Source organism: Apodemus sylvaticus, chromosome 17 (genome assembly GCF_947179515.1).
Source record: "Apodemus sylvaticus chromosome 17, mApoSyl1.1, whole genome shotgun sequence".
Lineage (NCBI taxonomy): Eukaryota > Metazoa > Chordata > Mammalia > Rodentia > Muridae > Apodemus > Apodemus sylvaticus.
The window spans coordinates 64,573,349-64,591,249 of NC_067488.1; the positions used below are offsets into that span (position 1 = coordinate 64,573,349).

The window sequence follows — 17,901 nt, forward strand, 5'->3', positions numbered from 1 at the left end:
GCACCTGGCTGGGAGAGGCAGCTGATGACTACGGACAAAGTGCAGGGCTACCCTGCAGTCCCTGTGTGTGTGCTCGCTCACTCAGCTGCCAGAAGTGTGGTTCCCTTCATGGCTTTTCTTCTTTCTCATTTAACTCTTCACACACACATACACACACACACACACACACACACACACACACACACACACAAGCTGGGCTCAGTCATCACACCGCTTGGCCGGGAGACTTGATGGCAGAGAAGATAATTACCCAAGGCCATGGGTGCTTCATCTAGTCAGGGTGGAGCGAGTCCAGATCCCGTGACTCCTGTCACCTTCTTTTCCTTTCACATCCGCTGGCCACCATGTTGCTTCCTGCCTTTCCAGTGCTCTTGCCTCTACAGAAACAAAACCATTCTTTTTATTCATTTCCATTTCAGCCATTGCCCCCTCCAGGCCTCACCTCCCACAGGTCCTCATCCCATTCTTCCTCCCCCTTGCCTCCCAGAGTGTGCTCCCCCACACACCAGGCCTCCCCATTCCCTGGAGCCTCAAGTCTCCCAAGGTTTAGGATCACATTCTCCCACTGAGATCAGACCAGGCAGTGCTCTGCCAAATTTGTGCCTGGGCCCTCAGACCAGCCCGTGTATGCTTCCTGGTTGGTGGCTCAGTCCCTGGGAGCTCCCAGGGGTCCGGGCTAGTTGGGACTGCTGGTCTTCCTATGAGGTTGCCCTCCCCTTTAGTTTCTTCAATCCTTCCCCTAATTCAATCATAGGGTCCCCGATTTCAGTCCGATGGTGGGGTGTAAGTATCTGCATCTGTCTTAGTCAGCTGCTTGTTGGGTATCTCAGAGGACAGTCTTGCCAGGCTCCTGTGTGCAAGCACACCACAGCACCAGTAACAATGTCAGACCTTGGTGCCTCCCCTTGAGATGGATCCCAAGTTGGGCCAGTCACTGGACCACCTTTCCTTTCAGTCCCTTCTCTGTTTTTATCCCTACAGTCCTTTTAGACAGGAACAATTCTGGGTCAGAAATTTTGACTGTGGGTTGGTAACTCCAACCCTCCACATGGGGCCCTGTCTATTCTTACTTTGAGGAATTAAAAGACAAGGCAGGGTTAGCACAGCCACCTGGAACCTCTTTATTGAAACGTAAACTGCACCGAACTCACGGAGGGCAAAAGGATGTCCATGGCTCTTTACATCCAAGTTGGAACTCACTGCACTGTTACAGCCCCGTCCCACGTGTGTCGTACCATACACACAGCTTTCACTGTCTTTGTCTATACAGCATTCATGGGCTATACGCATTTTTAACCTTTTTTTTTAATTCGATGTATTTTTTATTTACATTTCAAATGATTTCCCCTTTTCTAGCCCCCCCACTCCCCGAAAGTCCCGTAAGCCCCCTTTTCTCCCCCTGTCCTCCCACCTACCCCTTCCCACTTCCCCGTTCTGGTTTTGCCAAATACTGCTTCACTGAGTCTTTCCAGAACAAGGGGCCACTCCTCCTTTCTTCTTGTACCTCATTTGATGTGTGGATTATGTTTTGGGTATTCCAATTTTCTAGGTTAATATCCATTTATTAGTGAGTGCATACCATGATTCACCTTTTGAGTCTGGGTTACCTCACTTAGTATGATGTTCTCTAGCTCCATCCATTTGCCTAAGAATTTCATGAATTCATTGTTTCTAATGGCTGAATAGTACTCCATTGTGTAGATATACCACATTTTTTGCATCCACTCCTCTGTTAAGGGATCTTTAACCTTTTAATTCCTGCTTATTCGTTGAAAGCAAATGAACAAATAACTATTTCATTCATGTGTTTACATTCGGAGAGGGTTAACTCTAGAGTTTGAAGTGTGTCTGGTACAACAGAAACTGATACTCATATTCCAGTTCCGCCACTGATCTAGGTGGAGTTATATGGAACAATTCCCCCAAAAGGGGGGTGGGACATTTATTGCTTACACCAAAATAGAAAGTGGTGTTCTCCTTCAGCCCATGACTTGGGGTTGTGGCTATGCAGCATGTAGTCACTTGGGAACCTAGGCTGAAACAGAGGCTCTGGCGTGTGTTAGGCAGTTCCAGAATCAACCTGGGCATTGACACAAAGAGCAGAGAAGATGCCTGAGTAGGTGAAGGAGAGGAGCTCCTGGGGCTGGGTCACTGCTGGGACCTGGCAGTGGCCACGGCCATTGTGCTTAGTGGTGTCAAACACTCAGCAAGTGATGGTTCTGGCAGGAGTGGGGCTGTGCCTCAGGGAAACCTCCCTGTCAGTTTTGTAACCTCTCTGTCACACCCACACTCCATTTAGACTTCTTTGAGTTTACATTGCATCTTACAAATAGGTTATCATCATCTTATATATAGTTGGTTGAAATGTTTTTTCTTATTAGTATATAAAATATCGGCTCATCATATAATCAGTGGTGTCATAGATGGTGCGGAACAGGGCTCCAACCCCTACCATGTGGCTATAATTAAAACTAAATAAAATATCATATGCAGATGTCATGTAGATTTCTAATACACATGAGTCATAAATGTTAATTTTTTATGTGGTCTGATATAAAAGGCATGCTTCTCCTGTTACCCAGCTTTATCGCTTAAGTATCAAGTAGTGGACTTGATCATTTCCCCTGGATGCTGTAATAGCTGGTTCATCCATATTTACTATTACCAAATAGTCACAGACCACACATATGCCATAGCTGGGCTGGGTTTGTGTAAAGCAAGTTGAACAGATCAAATTCAAGAAGTATAAAGGACACAGTCTGGTTTTAGCAAAGAGCTTCACTGCTGTTCTGAAGGGCACCTGGAGCTACTCACATTATTAATAAGTTCTTCATTTGCTTTAGACAGGAACGTAGGTCTCAGGGTGACTCTCATTAAGTCAGGAGGGGGAAAAAGTCATCATTAATTTTGGCATTCCTCGATACAGTGAGTGATACCTTCGTGTTGATGCTTGTAAGCTGGGCTTTGAAGTATTTTCAGTTTGCATTTGTATATAGTTCTTAATTTTATACTCTGTCAAATTTCAAAGCCCAGCTTTGGAACCACATTTTTATTAATTGGACAGACATTTCTGAGCTTTGTTGTTCTGTGTGTGTTGGGGCTTAGTGGGGATTTAGAACGACGCCGCAGAAAGGCAGCTTCAAAGTCCTTGTTTTCCCTAAAAGGAAAGGGTTCGGTGTATGTCATATTGATTTCCTAAATCAACACCGTCTGTGATTGACTTTACTGGATGATGAAAAAAGTTCTGTAAACAAGTTTTAGGGCCGTGGAAAGACGGGGTTAGTGGGGCTACAGGCAACCTGAATACACATAGAGATTTAAAACCTGTGTATCCTCAGGAACAAGAGAAACTCTGGTCCAGCCAAGCCTTTAAATACTATGTTTCTCTACCCATTTATATGGGTAAAATCATGTCCCAGGTTTGACATAAGATGTTTGCTTTTGCGTGTTGCATGGGGTGGTTGTGAATTGGTGCAGCAGGCCTTCTCTGGCATGGATTCAGTTTGGGTGTTTGTTTTTTTTGTTTTTTGTTTTTTGTTTTTTTTTTTTTTACTGCAAATCACAAGAAAATAAGGTTTCTAATGTCTTAATTGCTAGAAGGAAATGATTAGTTGATCAGGAGGGAGAGCCATTTCTGAGGCCTAATGAGGCCGTCCCATCCTGTTGCCCTGATTCTCAAACAAACATCTCCTGGGTAGTGGGTGCCAGCTGGGACTCCAGGCAGCCAGCATGAGAGGAATATGTCTCTTTTGAGAGATAAAGAAGCTCCTGTGAAAAGACCCCACGCAGACTTTCCACAGTAGCTCCCTGTCTAGCGTGGACCATAGTCTGTTTCTTCCTATGAAGACCTCCGCCCTCCTTCCTTCCTTCCCTCCTCTTTCTTCCTTTGTTAAGGTCCTGAGGTAGCCCAGGTTCATCTCAAATTCACTATGTAGTGAGGACCTTGGACTTCTGATCTCCCTGCCCATACCTCCTGAGTACTGGGATTGTAGATTAATGCCACCAGGCCGAAGTGGTGGCTAATGTTGGTTGGCAACTTGACATGCCTCACAAGAGATAACTTCAATTAAGGAGTAGCCTTCCTCAATTTGGCCTATAAGCAAGACTTCAGGTGTGGGCACGGGGGTATTCTCCATTGCTAATTGATGGAACAGGGCATAGCCTAGTGCTGGCCGTGCTATCCCTCAGCATGTAGACCTGAGGTGCATTACAAAGCTAGCTACGCAGACTCAGGGAGCAAGCCAGGGAGCAGCCCTGATTCACCGCGTCTGTTTCAGTTTCTGCCGTCAGAGCCTGCCTTGGCTTCTCTTGATGATAGACTCTGACCTGTAAGATAAACCCTTTCCTCCCCAAGCTGCTTTTCATGGTGTGTTTATCATAGCAACAGAAGCCAAACTAGGACAGCACATTTATTGATTTGGGGGAAGGGAACTGAAGGCACCATGCAGGCTAAGCAAGCTTTTACTAACTCAGTTACATCCCTTGCTGCCTCATAGCTTGTTACAGTTTAACAGTAGCCAGCCTTCCAGGTCCATTGGCTCTATGTTCATGCATTTAGTCAACCACAGATTTAAGAAAAAAAAATGTTCCGAAGGGGGCTGGAGAGCTGGCTCGTGGGCAAGTATACTTCCTGCTCTTGCAAAGTCCCTGGGTTAGGCTCTCAGCACCCACATGATGATTGACAACCATCCCCAGCTCCCGTTTCAGGCCATTTAATGCTCTCTTTTGATCTCTGTGGGCACTAGACATGCATGGTGTGTGTGTGTGTGTGTGTGTGTGTGTATGTGTGTGTGTGTGCAGACATCCAAACAGGAGAAACACACCCATAAAATAAATAAACCTAATTTTTTTCGATATAATTTATTTACATTTCAAATGATTTCCCCCTTTCTAGCCCCCCCACTCCCCGAAAGTCCCGCAAACCCCCTTCTCTTCCCCTGTCCTCCCACCCACCCCTTCCCACTTCCCCGTTCTGGTTTTGCTGAATACTGTTTCACTGAGTCTTTCCAGAACCAGGGGCCACTCCTCCTTTCTTCTTGTACCTCATTTGATGTGTGGATTTAAGAAAGGTTTTAGAAGCCAGCTGTGGTGGCGCACACCTGTAATCCCATCACTTGGGAGGCAGAGGCAGGTGGATTTCTGAGTTTGAGGCCAGCCTGGTCTACAGAGTGAATTCCAGGACAGTCAGGGCCACACAGAGAAACCCTGTCTCAAAAAAAAAAAAAAAAAAAAAAAAAAAAAAAAGAAAGAAAGAAAGAAAGGTTTTAGAAAAACATTGACTTCCATTGAACACATTCAAATGTATTCCTTTTCATAATTCTCTAAGGTCTACAGTATAAACAATCATTTATGTTACACTAAGTTTAGTAGCACTCAAAAATGGTTTGAAATATATGGTGTGCATATACAGGTGATACCCAAATACTGTGCCATTATATGTCAGGGTCCCTACAGTGTTCAGGTGATACCCAAATACTGTGCCATTTTATGTCAGGTCCCTACAGTGTCAATGGGGACAGGGCTGGATTAGTAAGGTAAGGGGAATTTTTCACTGACTCAAGATAGTCAGGATTAGTTTAGTTTATCTACTGAATCTCCGGATCACCTAGTATCAAAAAAAAAAAAAAATGTTTAGGCTCTCCTTTGGAATAGCGGAAGAAGAGATAGACGTCAGTGAGCCACCATTGCCGTCAGCGTCTGCTGCCCAAACAACTGCCACTAAATACGTCTGACCTATATTGTAATGAGCAAAGATGTTTTAACTAAAATAGATGCTGGTGCATTTCAGTTCTTCCACCACAGTCTGGATAGCAGTGGTTTCTTTCTTTCCAGTTTCAAGAATGGTCTGCTTTGATTTTGCTTTGTCTGGCATTTGCCTCCCCTCCGGTACTCCTGTTCCTGACCACGTGATGATGTCATTGGTGGAAGTGGAAGGAGGAGTCTAGACAGAACAAAAGCAGTACACACAGGCAATGGTGATACATGCCTTTAATCCCAGCACTTGGGAGGCAGAGGCAGGCAGATTTCTGAGTTCGAGTCCAGCCTGGTCTACAGAGTGAGTTCCAGGACAGCCAGAGCTATACAGAGAAACTCTGTCTCGAAAAACCAAAAAGCAGTACACATAGTCCTGAATAAGCTTTTTTTTTTTTTTTAAATTTTTATCTGTTCCTAGTAATTGATGGAAACTTTAGAATTTCCTTACAATTGAGGAAAGGGGTACACATGAAAAGTAGATGCTTGAATTTCACACTCACCTTAGGAATTCTCTAGAAAGCTCTGGTTCAGAGACTGACACATAAAAATTTTAAAGTAATGATCAAGCCAATTTATATAAATAAATGCAGATATTAGTTAGTTTTCAATAGCATGAACCTTTAAAATTGTTGAGCTTTGCTCAAGTGAATCACGCCTAGAAATGTTTCCTTAGAAGCTACATGAGTTCTCTTTAGAAATGCTTTCACGTTCATGAAATGTCTAGTATAAAAAGTGCATTATACTGTGACTCAAGGGGCTGGAGAGATGGCTCAGTGGTTAAGAGCACTGACTGCTCTTCCAAAGGTTCTGAGTTCAAATCCCAGCTACCACATGGTGGCTCACAACCATCTGTAATGGGATCTGATGCCCTCTTATGAAGTCTTTGAAGACTGCTACAATGTACTCACATATAATACTGTGACTCAAGATGTTGATGAGCCTTTATATCCTTTAGTGACATTTTATGATATTCATGTGGGTTTTCTATGCTTTCATTAGATTTTCTTAGTTACTTTAAATTTTCATTGCTGCTGCCAAAATATTTTAAATTGTAGTTTGTGACTCACTTTATATAAGACTTTTGATTTTTTTTAGGAGTCTATATAGGTATTTTAATAAACTCTTTAGTTCTAGTGTATCCACTGCTTCTTTTAATATTATTTTTCAGATGAAGACCATATTGTCTATGAATTATAACAGTTTGTTTTACAGATGGTTGTTAGCCACCATATGGTTGCTGGGCTTTGAACTCAGGACCTCTGGAAGAGCAGTCAGTGTTCTTAACCACTGAGCCATCTCTCCAGCCCTTCCTTTGCTTTCTTATGGTTCTTTCTTTTTTTCTCATTTACATACAATTGCTAGGTCTTTGGATGTGAAACTAGCAACTCATCTTACTAGTGACTGTTGTATTGCTTATGATTTTAAAAGGATTAGTTGCTGTGAAAAAATCTAGTGAAAACTTGGGTGTGATGGAGTACTCCTTTAATCCTAGCACTTGGAAGACAAGGGCAGAACTCTGAGAGTTCCATGCCAGCCTGGTCTACATAATGTGTTCCAAGCCAGCATGGGTTATAAAGTGAGACCCCCATCTCAAAACTTTTAATAAAATCTTTTGAAGTCATAGCTTGGCTATTCATTAAGCAAATTCAAAGGTATTTTAATTTCAGGTGCATAGGTAGAAAGTACATATATATATCCAATGCTTGGTTCCAGTGTACCATTGAATACCAAATGTGAGGGTCCTTGAGTCTCTTATATAAAATGGGGTGGGATATTTGCATATAATTTTCATGTATTTCCAGGTGCTTCCCCTCATTTCTACATCACTCATAATAAACACAGCACAATATAAGTAGCTGTTAGACTGTGCTGTTCAGGAATAACAAGGGGTGTGGTTCCAGATGCACGTCCCTGCCCCAATAATTCCCATCTTAACTTAGGTTGAATCTACAAATGAAGAACCTACAGATAGGAAGAATGGCTATCTGTGGCTGTTTGTGGCCAGTAAGACAATAGATAGCAATGTAGATGATACAGAACAGTTTCTTATTGGCTTTAAAATGCTATATCGTTTCATATTTATTAGCTCCCTACTTATTTTTAATACATTAAATAATTTATGTTGGACAGTTTTGACAGTTCTGTGGAGTATTAAAAGTTAAGCTCGTAGATGAAGAGATATTCAAATAGGCTTCTCAGATCTTTGAATGAATAGAAGGTTTGGGAGAATGTTTGTAAACGGGTTGAACATTTTTTGTTGGGAAGAATAATTTCAAGAGATCTGTTGTATATTGATAGAGACCACAGTAAAGGTACTGTGTTGTTACAAATGGTTAAGAGAATAGTTTTCAGTTCCTAAGATAAGTAAGAGATAATCAATTGCCAAGTAGTTGAAAGCTAGCCTTCCACATGTATAAATATGTGAAATGCATTTAGTGTAGACAATAAATATGTATGATTTTGTCAACTAGGTAGCAAGTAGAAAAGGTAGGGAGCAAAGGGAAATGCCATTTCAAGACATTTGTATGAAAGGAATATGAAAACCAGAAAATTAAAATGAATTGTGTTGTGAACCTTAAGGTTTTGTTCAGAAGTTAGAGTTGAGCTGCACATTCGCCTCTGAGCTTGTTGGCCTAGACTTGGGAGTCTTCCTAATAATGTGAGCTAATGTTCTTTCTCAATACAACTAGAGACAACATTGACTGTTCAAATGGAAAGCCATATTCTAGTTTTCAGAACAGATAGACCATCTCCTCCAATCTCAAAATCAGCAAGGGAGTGGTAAGGGAGGGTGGTGATGGGCAAAGAATTGTAAGAGCTGAGACCATTCCATGAGATGAGCATTTTCCCCATAGGGTTTCCTGACTCCCCAGGAATCAGAAGCCTGAGGTTCGCACTATGATTACCGGATGATGCCCGATGCTCACAGCTACTGTTTCATGACGTCGCCTTCCCAGGTGATAGGCACCCCGGCTCGTGTTTTAGAGAGAAATCGGATCTGTTTTGGAGCTAATGCCAGGAGTTCCCTTTTAAGATTTTTATTTTTCCCATTTGCTTTCCACCCTGCTTTCAGGATGAAAATTGAAGCTTAAAAGAAATAAATTGAATTAGAATCAGGAGTTAGGCTGCAGTTAGGAAGTGTGTTGCGTGTTTGGTTTAACCCTTGAGTGGGTGGTGTAAGAGCAGTGGTGCTGGGTCTTGCTGCTCATTTCTAAAATGGATAATGCCATTGGCCCTAAACCTCAAAACCAGACAGAAAACAGTGATATACTGGAAACTGTTTCATATCAGCTCATCAAAGGCCCTGGGACTTTCACAAAGATGCGGAAAGAACACCCTTTTTGTTTATTATTCTAACTGTCTAGCCTTTGCCTTGGTAGTCCCAGTCCCTTCTGTCTCATCTTTGAAAATAATGCCTATTAAAGGGACCAAATAGATTTTTAAATAATATCTATTGCCAGGCAGTGGTGACACACGCCTTTAATCCTAGCACTTGGGAGGTAGAGGCAGAGGCAGAGGCAGAGGCAGAGGCAGAAAGATTTCTGAGTTTGAGGCCAGCCTGGTCTACAGAGTGAGTTCCAGGATAGCCAGGGCTACACAGAGAAACCCTGTCTCAAAAAAAACTAATGTATATATATATACATGTATATATATATATACATACACATACACATATACACACTCACATATGTATGTATATGTATGTGTATTTATGTATATAAATATGTATATATGTATATATGTATGATGTAGATATGTATATATTACGTGTGTGTATGTGTGTGTGTGTATATATATATATATATATATATAATATTAAAGGTTCTTCAACTAGACCACCTTCCTACACAGAAAAGGCTTGAGGGGGATAGGCAGTCCCGAACAAATCTGCTTATATGCACACATACGTTGAAAGGTGCATTCTGGGAAGAAGTATTTTCTTTTTTTAAATAAAAATTTATTTCTTTATCTATTGTCAGTTTGATACAATGTGGCATATGATGCCCATTTTCTACCTGATTAACTTCTCTTCCTTTCCTGGGGAGCCCTTTGTTCTAAGCTATAACCCCCCACCCCCACCCCCTGCCCCTTGACTCTGCTTGTTCTGTTTTCTGTGAGAGCATTTGGAGGGTGATATTTACTGGAGCAGAGACAGCTTACCAGGACCTGTACCCCTGACGTAAAAGACTCTTCTTCCCCTGGCAACTGATAACTACCAGTGACTCCTCAGGGAAAGGCAGGCCCCTTGAGTCCTTCCTCCACCCGTGACAGACTGCCCATCATGTGCAGCTCTTATGTAGGCAGCCACAGCCTCTGTGAGTTCATGGGTATAACAGCTGTGTGCATTTGACAGCCCCCCGCTCCGTCCTCTGGATAGCAACATTTGACCATTTCTAGGTTGACCTGTGGGAAGATTGTGGTGACTCCTCATCTCTCCTGAAATCAGAAGCTCTGGATCAGTGGTCCTTAACCTTCTTAACACAGAGACCCTTAGACACAGTTCCTCATGTTGTGGTAACCCCGGCCCCCCCCAACTGCAAGATTATTTTATTGCTATTTCATAGTTGTGATTTTGTTAGGAGTTATAATGTAGACACTTGGTATGCAAGCTATCTGCCACCCCTGTGAAAGTGTTGTTCACTGGCCGCACCCACCCACCCACCCACAGGTTGCAACTGTTGCTCTAGACCAAAGGCCTGGGATTGTCTTCAAAAATTAGTTCTCCAAGTTGTTTTTAGACGCTGTTAAGGGCCAGGGCGGAAACCACCTCCCATCCTTGGCTCCCTTCATTCAGTGGTAGGGTACAGGCAGTTTGCCTTTCGGGATAGCTTGCTTTTTAAGTGACCCATAATGAGTGTGTATTTACTTTTTAATTATACCAAAATGTTAATTTAACAGGAAAGTTTGAAACTGAACTTCATCTAAATATTCACCTTCATTTGTGCTTGTCATTGAAAGACACTCACCTGCTTTTTGGCCCCTCTCGAACACACATTACCTGCTCGAGTAAATTCCTCATCACACTGGTCCATCAATGTTAAATGTATCACCAGTGTGTGAATATAAATTAAGCAGCAGTTAATTAGTTTGTGTATTCTACTTACCAAACCATTTGGAGAACATGATATGTAACTAATAAATTAGCACATAAAGTAATTAATAATTTTTACATGAATTAAGAGCCTTTGACTCATTTCTCATGCATCTTTGCAGGCTTTGCAGAGATTAGCCAAATGAAAATAAAATATGAAAATAAGATAACAGAGCCATTGATACTTTGCTTAATGGAGTTATAAGGATATTAGAAGTTAATTTACATACATCTCATAGATTCTATTCCCAGTGCCCTTCACTCTCTGGCTCCGTCGTCTCCCCAGTCCCTGCATTTTCCACTGACAATGCAGGTTCCGTGTCCTGTTTATAATCAGCAATTGCACAGTGTTACTCACAGGTAAATACTGTAAGACAGTCACTTCATGAAGCCGGTGAGACATGGAGTTAGTTATCCACGGTATTTAGGGACAGAAGGCTTCTTTAATTATGTCAGTCTGTCCTTTGTGGCTTTAATCTCTGAGTTCTGTATTCCTCTGACAGCTTTATTAGTCTCATGAAGGTGGTGTAAATAATTTGCGTTTCTGGAGGCTGGGTGGGAGCCACTCTCTCTCTCTTCTTCACTTTTGTCTATGAGCCCACTCTCCCAGAGGGTGATAGACCCGTGTGTGCTTCTTCCCGTGAGAGACACATCATGACCATGAGTAGCCACTTTGTCTCTACTGGAATTAAGGTAGATCTCATCACCTTGCTGATGGATTTTGCTTCTGTAGAGATATAGGAATTCACAGCACAACTTACTTTATGACTCGATTAAAAAAAATCTATAAGTCTAATTTTTTTTCTGCCAAATACAAATTGGAGAGCATAGTGATAGGTTAGGTTTCATATGTAAGATTTCCCAGCAAGCCCCTGTGATAAATTTCAGTTAAACCTTTGTCTTCAGATAATCATTTATTCAACAAAAATTTACTGAGTAATGGCCGTGCCAGGCAATACGCGATATTAATCATCTTTGGTCTTCACGTAGACGGCATGCTGTACTAATTTTTCAGTTGTCAGGAATGGTTACTGATGTGGTGTGAGTTCTACTGAGAAGTGCAGATGACGATTTCACACGCAGACTTCTGAAGTCTTTGAAGGGAGCGGCCCCTTCCCGCTCCATGCCTGTTTGACAAATAGAGCACACATGTGCTCATTCACTTTTGTTGCTTGACACTAGTACAAGTGGTTAGATCAATTCTTAAAATATGTCACTGGTTCTTTGAGAATTGACATAGAATCTTTCTAATTAAAGGACACCAGGCTTATTAACATGTTCAAGCAAGTGTAAATGCCCTGTCCTTGAGTCAACCCCTTAGGTATTTATTATCCTCTGTGGGGAGGCGTTACAAGCTCCACCAGTTATGCGAAGACAAGGCAGGTAAATATCTTGTGAGGTCTTTGTAAAGAACCAAATAAGGACGAAAATGAGATAAATTAGTGCAACCTTCCTGGAGGGCAGAATGGCTGTGTGCAAGGACTTTCAAACACACCCGGACAGTTCTACCTCTAGGATTTTGCCCCAAGGAAGTAACAAAGGGTGCAGGAAGACTATTTCCCAAGGATTTTTATAACAGGGAAAAATTAAAAACAATCTAAATATCTAATGCTTTGAGGCTGGCTAAATAAAATTAGTCTGTCTCCTCTGAAAGAAAACTATTAAGGTATTCAAATGAGATGGAAAGACGTTCTTATGTTTTCTGCATCTGTGATGGGCACAAGTGTAACAGGTCTAGTGGCCTTGGGGCATTCAGAGGGAAGCAGAAGAGTTGAGAGGATACATTGTTTCCCCTGAGAAGATGGAAAGAATACACACCCATTAGATATCAAAGACGTAGTTTTGATATTTTGAAGATTCGGGTGGCCACAAAAGTATGGAAGGCAGAGGACCAGGTAGCTGAAGGTTAAGCTCCATTTGAAACATCCCTGTAGAATGGCACATGTACCTCAGGGGAGGGACTGGGGTCATTGGGTATATGGTATAGAGGCAGAGTGGATACTTACTGCCAGTCTTTTCAGATTTCCGGCATTAAGAGAAGAGAGGTGATATTCTTGAAGTGTTGAAGAGTATAAGGGACTGGGTACCAGGTATCATGTGTTACACTGAATCCCAGTAGTCATATTTAATCTTTAACCCTATCGTGAAGCAATTTCAGCACTGACTCTAGAGATGAGAACAATGGAAAATGATACTTATCTCAAATTATCACCCAACATGAGTGATAAATAGAAGAGCTGAGATTTTAATCTTGGCCCAAATTCCAGGGATAAAGGGAAATCCAAATTATGAGAGCTGAAAAGGGGTTTGGGGGGTCAAGTAACATCTAAGAGGAGAGGGACTGTAAAACTACTGAAAAAGGTATAGCCTTCATTCAGAAAAATCTGTGGGAAAATGGGCCACATCTGGTTTGCAACACTCAATGTATAATGCTTGTGTTTGGTGCAGTAGAAAGTGCAGTGTGTTTGGTTGTGTCTGATGAGAGAACAGCCCAGCTCTCAGAACCTTACCTCTTCTGACTTATATTAAGCTCTCTGGCATATCTATGAGCTTCCACTGCACTGGAAAGCCCTGTTCTCTCTGATATTGGGGTACTCCAAGATAAAACTCTACCTCTCCTCCTCCACCATAGCTTGCAATACCCACTTGCAGTAAAGGCTCACTGGGGGCTAAGGATGAAGGAAGTCAGTTGTTACACTGTAGCATTCCAACATACCAGTTGATCTCTGGTTAAGAGGGAGCCATTCATCTACATTGCATTCAATTTATTCATTCATCAAACATTTATGGCGTGCATACTATTTTATAGATCTATATTAAGTACCAGTGATACTGATATTAAAACATCAACATCTCTAGGGGCAGGAGTGATGGTTATAAAAGTCCAGAGGACCATGGGAGATTTGATGGTCCTAGAAGGGAAAGCCTTTGAGCTGATTTGTGGCCAGCCAGTAAGAACTGTGAGAAAACAGAAGGCCTTTCCCAGGAGGCTAAAGGTTCTTTGGAGCAGATCCCTTCTGTGTTGTGGAGAAATTGTCAGTTCAGTTCACAGATCAGCAGCAGTGCTTGATCCACTTGCAAACCCTTCATGGATACACCAACAGTCTAGTTCGGTAGAGTCAGGATAGCAAACACGAATCAGCAAGGGTGGTGCTACCGCCTAGCAGAGACAGCCACGCCTCAACCTTGGCACAGGTCAGCAGGAACCAGAGACCAGGGTCACCAGGAACACCAGGAAAAGTTCTTAGCTGTGCCTCCTCAGCAAAGTGAAGATCAGCGGAGATGCGAGACCAACAAGCATTGCACAGCCAGCTCTAAGCAAGCTGAGCTCAGCTTCCATCACTGGCCACTGAGTCCTTTTATAGTCCCTCCAAACATGACGTGTCCTTCACTGCATCTGTCTCAGCTAACATCACTCACCACTCGGTCTAAGTCCTCAGACGTGGCAAGAAGCTGTGGCACACCAGGTGCTTACCCCAGCAAAATACCATCCCACACAACTGACTTTCCAAAGAACATTCAGGTTTCCACTTCAACCATGACCAACAACAACTTGGAAAGAGAAGAGTTTACTTCATTTTCTCAGGCCACACCCCACCAACTGAGGGAGATTGTGGTGGGAACCGAATGTGGGAAGCCTAGAGACAAGAACTGATGCAGAGGCCATGGAGGGGGATGGTTACTGGCTTGATCCTCATAGCTTGTTCTGACTACTTTCTTATTGAACCCAGGACCACCTACCCAAGTATGACCCCGCCCACAGTGGGCTGGGCCCTTCCGCAGCAATTATCAACTAAGGAAATGCTCTACAGATTTGCCTACAAGCAATCTGCTGGAAGCATTTTCTCAGTTGAGGGTCCCTCTCTCCTATGATTGTAACTTGTGTCAACTTGGAGGAAGAAGAAGAGGTGGAGGAGGAGGAAAAGAAGGAAGAAGGAGGAGGAAAAAGGGAAGGAAGAGGAGGAGGAAGAGGAAAAAGAAGTCCATAACAATGCATTAATAAAAGAACTACTCAGGACACAGGGTCTGGGGTATTACTGAGCTTGACCAGTCACTAGGGCAGTGTAGGGCAGTGGTTATCAACCTGTGTGTTGCAACCCCTTTGGGAATTGAATGATTCTTTCACAGGGGTTGCATACCAGATATTTACATGAAAATTCAAAACAGCAAAATTGCAGTTATGAAGTAGCAATGAAATGATTTTATGGTTGGGGGGCCTCACCACAACACAAGGACCTGTCTAGAAGGGTCACAGCATTAGGAAGGTGAGAGCCACTGAACTGGGGAAAGGAGGAATAGGTGTGCATGCCTGCTGTCGTAGGTACAGTTTCCATAATGACCTGAAATGTTGGAAGTCCAACAGGCATCCACTGCATTGCCTGGGAACATGTAAGTGTTTCTGCCCTAACATGGGAGAATGTCTGAGGTCATGGACAGTTTCTCTGTAGATCTTCTATTACACACATGGAAAAATATTTGTTGTGTTTTGAGAAGTTTGTAAATTCCCTGGGAAAAAAAACCCCACAGAACCTTAGTAAGCATTTATATAAGAAACTAATAAATGCACAGTGCTTTCCCCTCATCTGTGAGGGATACATTCCAAGGCCCGCAAGGGACTAAGACCCTTGTCTTAGTACTAAATACTGAACTCTGCACACATGTGCATGGATACACACACTCACAGGTGACACACACACGCAGGCACAGACACAGATGACATACACCACATAATGCTTTCTTGCTAACTGCATCATGTCCTGTGGCTCTCACATCTGTGGCGTGAACTAGCATAAATTTCAGCGAACTATCATGAATTTCGGCGAACTAGCATGAATTTCTCTCCCTTTCACAATTTCGTGGAAGATTCATTCTCACCACAAATCTTAGCAACTCCAGCCTGTTATTTTCTTAGTATAGTTAAGAATTTCCATCTCTCTCTCTGTCTCTCTCTCTCTCTCCCCTCTCTTCTCCCTCCCTCCCTCCCCCCCCCTCTCTCTCTCACACACACACACACATTCACACACACACACATACACACACACACATACATACACACACACACATACACACACACACACACACACACACACACACACACACACACACACGGGATTAGAGAGAGACTGACTGACTAACTGGCCTCTGCTTTTGAAACCTCAAACCATGCCCCCAGTGACATTGCCCCTTCAAACAAGGCTGTGCCTCTTAACCCCTCCCAAACAGTTCTATGGATTGGGAACCGAACATACAAATATATGCAGCTATGAGGTTCATTCTCACTCCTACTCCATATAATCCAAGCGTCTTTCTTCACTGGTAAAGAAGTTGTTAGGAATAAGGTCAAATAGCCATAAGAGAACAGACATGAGTGGATGAAGAAATGTTTTGGAGATAAGAGTCCCTTCCCAAGGTGAGCTAGAAATAAGACAGGCCATGGATAGAAAAGATCAGAAAACACCCAAAGACTATTCAGAGAGATGATGCGGCTGCCCTCAGAGGATCTTAGCATGTACTGGGATACAGCGGGAAAAGTTTGTCACTTTATAACTTGTCTTTTGTGGCACAACTGTTGGGCGCAGATACTTCCCACCTGGAAAGGCGTGCCCTCACTGATTTATAATCTCCGTGTCTTCTTCTGCCCTAAACTTAGTGGTTTGCTCCAATTAGCCCCCGTCAAACACCTTTGACCACCCACTGCAGGCTCGAGCTGCCCTGAGATCTAACATGATTGTTGTGTGTTACTTGTTCCAAAGCAAGATAGAAAAATCTCCTTTCTCTTTCCCTGCATCTCCTTTTCCTCTTGGGCCAGGAAGTCCCACCACTACCTTTTGTCTAACAGTTGGCTCCCCGGCCTTCTTTATTGACAAGTCAAGAACCAACTGGGGAACAAGACCTTAGCGACAGAACTCCCCTTTACAGGGCAGCCTCAAGAATGGGAATTCAGGTCTATGTGCATCGGGCAGTTTACCTTACTCTTGTGTGTGAATTTCTCCTGAAATATGACCAGATGTAAAGGCCAGACACAGGGGCCTCTGTTTCCTCCCGTGGGCTGTGGCGGTGATAGCATGCAGCCGGAGCTCCAGCCCAGTCAGCGCTGTGTTCTTAAGCCTCTTGTCTGTCCACCCATCTTCTCTGTCGCTCTGACAGGACAGCTGCCTCCTAAGTGTTCTGTTTCCTTGATACTGCTCTGCTCAGTACTGTGTCTAGAAGCAATGTGAGCAAAATGGGATCTATTTTAGCTTCTGCCTTCCAGGACATGATGAAGGGCTAACAGGGCAGAAGTCTGCGTGGCTGCCTAATTTCCTTGTGTCCTGCCCCTCTGTCTGCAGATTCCTGGCCATATAGAATATAGTGTATCCAACAAAAGCAGAGTCATATCTGCAGATAATTATACATTTTTCACTTAAAGATGATTCTTTAGTTTGAATTAAGAAAAGCAAGACTAGTACTTTCTTAAATATTTACTTTCTATGTTTTATTTGTGTTCACATGTATGCATGCAGGTCTTGTGAGTTGCCCTCGTAACTTAGTCATGGGACTGTGTCATCAGATAGTTCCCTGTTTTTGTATACTTAGAGATGTTTGGCTTTATGAACATTTCATTGAAAATCCTTTGAATCTTGTTAGAGTTTTATGTATTGATGTATTGTCTTAGTTAAGGCATGCATGGAGTGTGTGTGTGTGTGTGTGTGTGTGTGTGTGTGTGTAAATCTACATGTGTCTAATATTGAATCCTTTGTAATATAGAAATAAAAATTTTAAATCTGAAATCTTTAACTTTGGAAAATTTGCATCAATGATTGAAACTGAAAAAGCTCCTTTTCTGTGTTCTTGGGAGCCAGAGACTGTGTCACAGCAATTTTTATAGACACCTAAAGGACCAAAGTCCCACAAGGCCACCCTCAACTCTCTAGAGAATTCAGGGAATTCATTGCAGACCCTTGCATTCTCTTGGAGGCTAACACCTCTGTAACACTATTGGACTCACTACTTTTCTTCCATTTTGAGCAAATATGTCTCTTCAAGCCCAATAGTTTGTTGTTGTTTTAATTTTT

General features: G+C 42.7%; 1 protein-coding gene across 3 annotated transcripts in view; it reads left to right on the plus strand.

The window, feature by feature from the left end:
• Ano6 (anoctamin 6) overlaps nt 1-17,901 on the plus strand; it is a 176,534-nt gene that overhangs the window by 95,324 nt on the left and 63,309 nt on the right. The window lies entirely within an intron of this gene.